The 9093-nt window shown below is 47.2% G+C and overlaps 1 non-coding gene across 1 annotated transcript; it reads left to right on the top strand.

The window, feature by feature from the left end:
• The first annotated feature begins 2471 nt into the window (after positions 1–2471).
• On the top strand, positions 2472–2543 carry TRNAA-CGC. Its single transcript has one exon. It is a non-coding gene; the product is annotated as a tRNA-Ala (tRNA).
• Positions 2544–9093: the final 6550 nt, after the last annotated feature.

The following is a 9093-nucleotide window of genomic DNA, read 5'->3' as shown; positions in this document are numbered from 1 at the left end:
ACTCCAGTGGAGGACGAGGCAATATTACATTGCAATATGCAATTTGGGTTCTGTTCTATAAAATAAAATGGCAACTTCGCCACAAGAAGGAATATAATAGAATCAAATGAAATACGTATTTTTGCTGCCAGAATATATTATTATTAAGAACTTCTAATATCGAACACATTTATCTACTCCTAATGCACATAGACAAACAGTATTCTGTTATTTGCATTCCCTTTATGACAGACTTATAAGCAGGGGTCATTTTGTAGAAAAAGAGGCGCAGGAGCTCATTAGCATAACTCATTATCACAACTCATTTGCATATGACACACCCCCTGACATCACTGGAAGCGTGTCAGAAGGCAACCCCCTCTGCTCAGGCTCCACTGGACTGTTTTGGATTGCTAGCTATTGGGGGGGGGGTGCATAGATCTGCCCTCACAGAGGAGGGAGAGCTTGTACCTGAAGGCGGGCTGGGGGGGGGCTCTGCAACTTACCTGGCTGCTTCTTGCTCCTCGTGGCCCGACTGAGGGCTGCTGGGAGCAGGGGGCGGGGCTTGTGGCATGTGCCCACCCACTGGGCTCCTTACTGCCGGAGCTCTGCTCCTGTGCGCTCCCGCAGGAAATGACCCCTGCTTCTAACAATCTTGCTTATCAAATAACAGTCGATTGTTCTTTCTTTTGTTGTTTACCTTGATTGTGTAGTATGTCAGTGTTCAGCACTGATCTCTGTTCTCCAGGGATTCCTCACATACAACTAATTGCATTATCACGAAACTGAAGATGTCTCCTTTTAACCACTATCTTCTCTAATAAGCCAATGGCAAAAATGTCTTAATTAAAAAAACATACATAAGCCTTCCTTGTCGAAAAGTATAAAAACTGTTGGGGGCGGTTGGGTGGTAGAAATAAAATTATTCTGCAAGAATTGTTTAGGGTTTACAGAGTTTACACTGTGCAATCGCATTTTCTTTATACTGGATACACACAATTTGCCTGAAGCCCTAGAGGTAGCAGTGAAGCAGATTAAATATCTACTATGGCTGGCCCAGGGCATGGTGCCACCAGAGAATGGTCTGATGGCAAACCATGCTATCTTATTCAAAACCACCCTCTAACTTTGTTGATACCGGCAATGCAATTCTAAGTAGAATTACACCCTCTAAACCTATTGACTTCAAAGGCCATAGAAGGGTATAACTCTACTTAGGATTGCAGTGTGGATCACTGGCAGTGGACGTAATGGAATATCCAGTCATGGGGCAGATAAGCATATGGAGCAGAAGTCCATCAGTGGCTATTAGCCACAAGGTATAGATAGGAACTCTCAGGCTGGGGCAAGGGATGCTCTGTATTCTTGGTGCTTGGGGGAGGGGCAACATTGGGAATGCTTCTAGTGTCCTGGCCCCACTGCTGGACCTCCTGATGGCACCTGTGTGACAGAGTGTTGGACTAGATGGGCCATTGGCCTGATCCAACATTGGCTTCTCTTATGTTCTTATGTTCTCTTATGTTCAAATCAGAACACCCCAATTGAATGGTCAGCTTGTAGGCCGGTAGGAGGCTGGAACATAGTTTGGTGGTTTTGGAAGGGGTTTTGCTGTAAGGAACTATATTCTTTTTAGTTTGGAAGTTTCTTGCAGAGCTGCTCAGCAGTTTCTGTAGAAAAGCGGGGATAGGGGATACTTTGCTGTGAGAACACCATAAAGAAAGTAACACTACCATGCTTAATTAGAAGTTGCATGTTTCTGAAATGATTCAGAAAATCTGTGGCAGAATTTAGAATGTGCAAAGAAATTATGAACAGGTAAAAGGTAACAGCTTTCCGTGTGCCTTGGTGTTTAGTCATGCCAGCCACATGACCACGGAAACGTCTTCGGACAGCGCTGGCTCTTTGGCTTTGAAACGGAGATGAGCACCGCAACCCTAGAGTCGGACTCAACTGGCTTTTGAGCAAGGGAACCTTTACCTTTTTAAGAGGTGGCAAGAAGGGCCTTTGCACCAGAGACAGCAAAAAACTTCTTGGTGAATAGCTTCTAACCAGTGGCCAGTCGAATAATGGTAGGAAGCAGCCTGGAAATTTTTCAAAGCTCCATATGGTAACAGGAAAAGAGCAGAATAACCACCCCAATGGAATTGCATGTGTTTGGTTGAAAACTGTTGTTTGGCTGTTTGTCATCTATGGATGCACAGTGGCATCTCCTTCTTACTGTCTCTGCTGAAATCTTTACCAGAAGCCACTACGGCTGTCAACCCTTTAGTGTTCCTAGGGTTGAGTGATTGGTTTCCACCAACCAGTCAGCACATTTCATGGATAATTGCCTGAGGTGACCTGCAAACTAGGTGACTGTCGATGCTAGCAGCTGTATGGGCTCCTGCCCTTCGAAAGTGGCAGAAACCAAATTTGTCTCACTCCCACAAGGTGACGAAGAGTCCTTGCCCCATTCCTTGAAAACATGTTTCCCAGATGGTGGTGGAAATAGCAGGGCTGTGGCTCAGTGGAAGAGCCTCTGCTTCGCACGTAGAAGGTCCCAGGTTCAATCCCTGGCATCTTCAGTTAATAAGGACCATGTAGCAGGTGGTATGAGAGACCTCTGCTTGAGACCCCTGAGAGCCGCTGCCAGTCTGAGGAGATAGTATTGACCTCGATAGACCGAATTTCTGATTCGGCATAAGGCAGATTCATCTGTGTTCAAGTCACAGGTGGATTACAGAGACCCTGCAGGGTTTTCAAGGCAAGAGATCAAGAGAGGTGATTTGCCATTGTGGCATCAATTGGGAGTTCAGGGAAGGCGTGCAGCCGGCAGCCGCCCTTCCCCCTCACCTCCTGCAAGGGAGAGGGACAGCTGCACACCTTCCCTGAACTCCAAGCAATGATTTCGCCGCTTGGAGATCAGGCACGGGCAGCCCCCGCTGGAAAAACAGCATTTAAAGGGTTCCCTTTAAATGCTGTTTTTCTAGCGGGGGCTGCCTGCGCCTGATCTCCAAGCGGCAAAATCACTGCTTGGCATTCAGGGAAGGTGGGCAACTGCCCCTCTCCCTCCCCCTCCCCTGCTGCCCCACAAAATTTCCCCATGCCCCACCAACCCCAAAACGTCTGGCTACAGGGCTGCTTGATATTTTTAATTAATTAATTAATTAATTAATTTCCCAGATTTATACCCTGCCCTCCCAGCCAAGGCCGGTTCAGCGTGGCTTACATAAAATCAGCATATTTGCAATCACACAGCTGAAAACATTTAAAACAATGTTAAAGCCAGTTAACAATACAGTAAGTGCGCTAGTATTGTTGTTGCTGAATCACAATGGCGACCATATTAGTTCTTTCTACTCATAACCGGCTCCTAGGTCTACTCCAGGTGTCTTACAGGCGGCTGGCACAGGCTGATGTTATGGATTCCAGAGGAAGCAGGGCTTTCGATCCCTCCACTCCCAGTTGTTAATGATGTCCAATGGTGGCGGCGGCTCCACAAGCCTGGCGAAAGAGCTCCGTTTTACAGGCCCTGCAGAACTGAGGTTCCGCAGGGCCCTGATCTCTTCTGGGAGTTCATTCCACCAGGATGGAGCCGCCACCGAGAATGTTCTGGCCCTGGTTGTTGAGAGCCTGGCCTCCTTAAGACTCGGGAGGGCCAATTGGTTGTGGGCCCCTGAACGCAGTGCTCTCTGAGGGATATATGGGGAAAGGCGGTCCCTCAGATACGTAGGCCCCTGACCACAAACGTCTTTAAAGGTAAGAACCTTGAAATGAATTCGGTATGCTATTGGCAGCCAGTGCAGTGCCTTTAGCACGGGCTGGATGTGCTCTCGAACTGGGAGTCTTATCAACAGCCTGGCCGCAGCATTTTGCACCAGCTGCAGCTTCCAGATTTGAGGCAAGGGCAGCCCCATGTAGAGAGCATGTATGTATGTATGTATGTATGTATGTATGTATGTATGTATGTATGTATGTATGTATGTATGTATGTATGTATGAGATTTCTTTTTTTTTTTTTTTGGAGTGGGCTAGTCCAGTCTGCTTGCGAGGCTGCCTTAACATATGGGAGATGCTCAAGATCACAATTTCCATTGGGGTCAGTAACTGTAATTCAATAAACAGAGATAGTTTTGGGAGTAGCCATGTAAATCTGCAGTAGAAGAGCTAGATTCAAGTCCAGTAGTACCTTGGAGACCAACAAGATTTTGGAGATACAAGCATTTGCGAGTCAAATGCAATGACACGGAGGACACTGAAGATCCCAACGCTACAGGAGTTGATATTGAAGATTACGGAATGTGCTGAAATGGACAAGTTGACAAATATATTAAAAGGAAAAATGGAAGAAGAATTCATGGGACCCTGGAGGGCGTTCTATGACTTTTTAAAACTCAAATATTAAGAAAATAAGATCGGTTACCGAAAATGATAAATAAAATACATTTAAAAAAAAAGAAAATAAGATCAAGTGAAGAATAATAAGAATGATAGATGAAGTCGTTGTTAAATTGTAATGAGAAGACATGCACGCGGAATGCTAAGATGGAATTTTAAAAATATTTCTGTATTTCTCTCTCTTTCCTTCTTTCCTTCCCCCCCTTTCTGTACATAAACTAATAATTAAAAAACAAAAACAAACGAAAGTCAAAGCTCTGATGAAGGAAGCTTTGACTCTTGAAATCTTTTAAACCCTCCCCCCCCAACAGATGTTGTTGGTCTCTAAAGTGCTAGTGGACTTGTTTGTAGCTCAATAAATGGACTAACCCTCACTGAGAATCTGGCACAGTCTTTTGCTGAGAGTTAGATCATTCTGAGTTATGGACATTACATTCCTTGTTCCTTTTGTGTTTTTGGTAGGTCCTTCAAGAGCTGTGTATAAACAGTGGATCCCAAACACCAATTTTGAAAATGCTTCCAACTGGGATCAAGGCCGAGTCCCATGTACCAACGACATGGTCATTTTTGGGAGCAGTGAGGTATTTCATTAGGTGGGTGGGTGGGGGACCCGCAACATTTAGTGCAGTCTTTGTGGCAGCTGGTGGAATGATGTGCTCTTCGTTTCTTTCAGGCGGTGTCAGTCTTCGTTCAGTCACCCCACTCCTTGACAGACATGGTAAGCTAATCATGTTCAGCATTGCAACACTGTACGATATACAGTAAAGGGTCACAACAAATGTCTGTTGACTGTGCTGCCATCGTTCTAAAGATCCATCTTCTCTGGTCCCTAATTCTGTGGTGCATGGTGCCCAGGGTGTTACTGCTGTAGGTTTTTGCAAAAATCAAAGCAAAAAAAAATTAGATTCCCCCAACCCTGGAGATGAATAGTCTTGAAATTTGTTCTTTGAAGGAGGACCATCGCGGAAAGAGTACATGTGAACACATGCCCTATAAAATATGACTGGCCAGACCAAGAAACTGGGAGATACATTTTTACAGGGCTGGAGTGGAACGGCAGCAATTTGTAAGCACACCAAGAGGAATGGTTAGATCCTGTGTATTGAAAACTTTCTTTCAGGGGCTTTTTCCTTAACATTTGTTGGTCTGTTAAGGAATGCTCGTGAATCTGATGTAAGACCACCTCATGTTGCGGAGGCCTCTTGCAGCTAATGGCTGGGATCCGAACCGTGAATTTCCTGGCTCACACACTGATGCCCAAAATATATGTTATGAGCTGGGTCCAGGGATCCCACACATTCATATTCAGTGCATGTGTGGCTCCAAAAATGGGGCAAATAATGTCGAATTCTCAGGGTCTGGAGCGGTATGGGGTGGTGTTCGTTCTGAAGGTTTCCTGCGTTCAGTGCGGGGCATCAGTAGTTGACAGGGAAGCGTTGCAAGTGGCCTCGGACCCAATAGTTGACTGGGGAGCATTGCAATTAGAAGGTGCCTCCGACTGGGAAGTGTTGCAATTCGAAGGTGGCGTTGACAAGGTCTCCAGGCTAGAAGGAGCGGAGTGGTTCCGGATCCTCTCTCTGCAGCAGACGATCCAATGTGAGGTGAGCCTGGAACTCAGAGGTTTGGATTGGAGGGGCCAGATCTGCTGAATGGCTGTAAGGTGGATGCTTAGCGGACCATAAACGTTATTGTAGCAGACTGTGATTTTGCCTATCCCCACAATGGGGATGCACTATCTCTGGAAATCAGTTTGTTGGTTCCCTCTGGGGAAAAGCCGTCGTAGAGTCTGCATTGAGACGATAGTGAGCGCCGACCCCGAGTCGACCTCCATTTTGCAGGGAATGTTGTTTAGGAGTACTGTCACGTAGGTGTCCCAGTCTTCTGTTGTTTCAAAGTGGCCCTTGGTGGCCATCATGGTTCCGCTCTGGAGCGGCAGGTGGCTGTGGCCCTTGGTGGCCATCGTAGTTCTGCGCTGGAGCGGCAGGTGGCTGTGTCCTTCTTGCTGCTCTGGTGGGCCAAGGCAACAATTCCTTTCCCGCTGTAATTCGAAGTGGCCCTTGGCAGCCTTCATGGTGGCTGTGTTCCTCTTGCTGCTTCAGTGGGCCAAGGCGACAATTCCTTGCCCGCGGCCGTGATCAGCTCAGGTTCTGTGGGGCTGCTTACCCACTTAATCCCACCTTCGTCACCAGTGTTAAGTATTGGGCTTGAGGCAGCTCTTTTCAAAAGTGATTTGTTTATTCAGCTCAGATCACAGCAACACAGCAACAACATTCAAGAACGATGCAACTTTATATGTTCTTGAAAAAAGAGCAGTTTCTGTCAGAGTTCTCTCAGCCCCACCTACCTCACAGGGTGTCTGTTGTGGGCAGAGGTCATTTCGGGGGGGAACGCGGGGGATCGCAGTTCTCCCAGGTGAGGTACAGGGGGGCGGGGCACATGACGAAGCCTGCTTCCAGCCGCCCCGCTTCCGGCCCTCATTCAGCCAGGAGGAGGCAGGAGACTGCAGGGTTTAGAATACCTGAGAGTCAATGGAACTTGTGCCTGAAGCTCCAGTGTAGGTTACATAGCATAACACATAAGCAAATGCATAACACCCGGGGACATTTCAGCTCAAGAAAATAGCATGGTGGTAATTAGAAGGAGGGGAGGGCAGAGTGAGGATAAGCCCTAGGAGTCTTCAAGACATCCTCAAAGCATGAGGACCTTAAACAGATATAATTTTGGAACCAAATTAACAGGCATTCCCCAAAACTGCTGGGTGGTTGAGGGGAAGGCGAGCCAGGGCCCAGACCTGATTTATTAGAAATCATGTGTAGGATCTGACAAAGAGAGCCTTGACTCTCGAAAAGCTATACCCCCAAAATCTTGCGGGTCACCAAGGTGCAACTGGATTCGAATCTAGCTATTCAGCTGCAGAACAACACAACTGCTCTCTGAAATAGTGTATACTTTGGCCCTTAGTCACCATCACAATGCACTTTTTATCTTGTAGACACCAGGTAGGGTTGCCAGACCCTCCGGTGGAGGAGGGGATCTCCCACCTCCAGGCACTGTCCCCCAGCCGCCAATCATCTGACTGGCGTGGGGGACATACCAGTAGAAAGAAGAAGGCCTAGCCCACGTTGGCAGTGTCGCAAAGGAAGTGACATCATCACACCAGTGACTTTCAGGTTACGTTCTGGTATTTGGGCAAAAATTCTATGGTAGAAGCCAGTTCTACCATATATGTTTTTGCCCAAATAGCAGAGTATCAGCCAGAACTCACCAGTGTGATGGAATCGGTGCAAGACCAGCAATATAACCTGGGCCTTTCACTTTCTCCCGGTAAGTTCCCCACTATCCCCCACCGGTTGCCAGGAGGGACCCGGCAACCCTAACTCAAGGTGGGGTTACATGATGTATTGTTTGTTTATTTATTTAATTTCCAAGCTTCTTTCTTCCTGAAGTTTTTTTTAAACAGAAAGTAGACTCAGACACAGCTGTTTAAGGAGAGACCAGCAGAGTTGGAGGGGCCTTGTTGGGAAATACATGAAGATTTAGGGGGGATGGAGTCAATGTTCCCTCTAAGCTGTGGAGTCTTGTGAGCAAATATTCTACTTTGTGACCTCCTGGCATCAAAGTTGTGAGCCAGCGATTTGGCTACTGCATAAATTAGTTTGCTCTGGAGCCATCCTCCCTGAGTGAAGAGGAAAATGTGTGAGCCAGAGGCTAAAAAACTGTGAGCCAGCTCACACTAACTCAGCTTAGAGGGAACACCGGATGGAGTTGAGGAGTGTGGGGTTTGGGGTGGGGAGAGACCTCAGCATGTCACCATGCCACAGAGTCCACTCTCCAAAGCAGCCATTTCCTCCAGGGGAACCGACCCCTGTAGCCTGTATTTGCAAAAGCAGGAGATCTCCAGGTTCCACCTGGAGGTTGGCAACCCCAGTGGGAAACGGATGACCCTCCGCTACACAGCTATGTGAACCAAATTTTTAATTGTCCCCTGGGTCATCTGAATAAAGGCGCTAGTACAGCAATATCCCCATGGTCGCATTTTTCTTGCTTCTGATCCTAGTCTGCAGCCTTTGCTGAGAAACTCCACGCGTCTAGTTCGCTATGCACTAACTGGCTGAGCACAGCTCTCTCCTGTGTTCTGTAGGGAGCAATTCTGTACTCTCGAAACAGCCAGGCTACGTGACTAGGTGGGTTCCCCCCCAGCCCCCACCCGCGCGCCGGCCTCAGCTCTGTTTTCTAGTCAATGCAGTTCTGCTACACCCAACTGCCTGAGCAGAGAGTGTCTCTCTCGTAAGGATGGGGTTATGCTCCGAGATGACCCTTTCCATTCAATAGCATCAATTTTAGCTCTCATGCTAGGGTTTTCTTAGGGCATTTAATAGTACAGCCGGCATACTCAGACGGAACAAAAGCTATTTTTTTGAAGCAAGTGGTGTTGCCGTAAACAATGATCTTGTTGGAATATCTGTCTTTTGATGTGTGTGTATGTTTCTTCCCCCTTTCCTCTCTACGAAACCACATTCATCCTGGGAAATGGCAGCTGAGGTTGCCACGGTGATTTGATTTCTCAGCCACTGAGTTACCAGCCATTAAAGAGCTGCATTCAAAACTGTTTATATCCTGTATCTGCATAGCGCACGGAGCCAAGGCTGGGATCTGAGATAGAATTGGACATACTGAAAATGCTTTGCAAAGCGAGTGTCTGCAAGGATCCCCCAATATGCCGCGAATGCCATCGGG

The sequence above is a fragment of the Gekko japonicus genome, unplaced genomic scaffold, assembly GCF_001447785.1.
Source record: "Gekko japonicus isolate JY-2015 unplaced genomic scaffold, Gekko_japonicus_V1.1 scaffold93, whole genome shotgun sequence".
Lineage (NCBI taxonomy): Eukaryota > Metazoa > Chordata > Lepidosauria > Squamata > Gekkonidae > Gekko > Gekko japonicus.
This window is presented reverse-complemented; position numbering and strand designations above follow the sequence as displayed.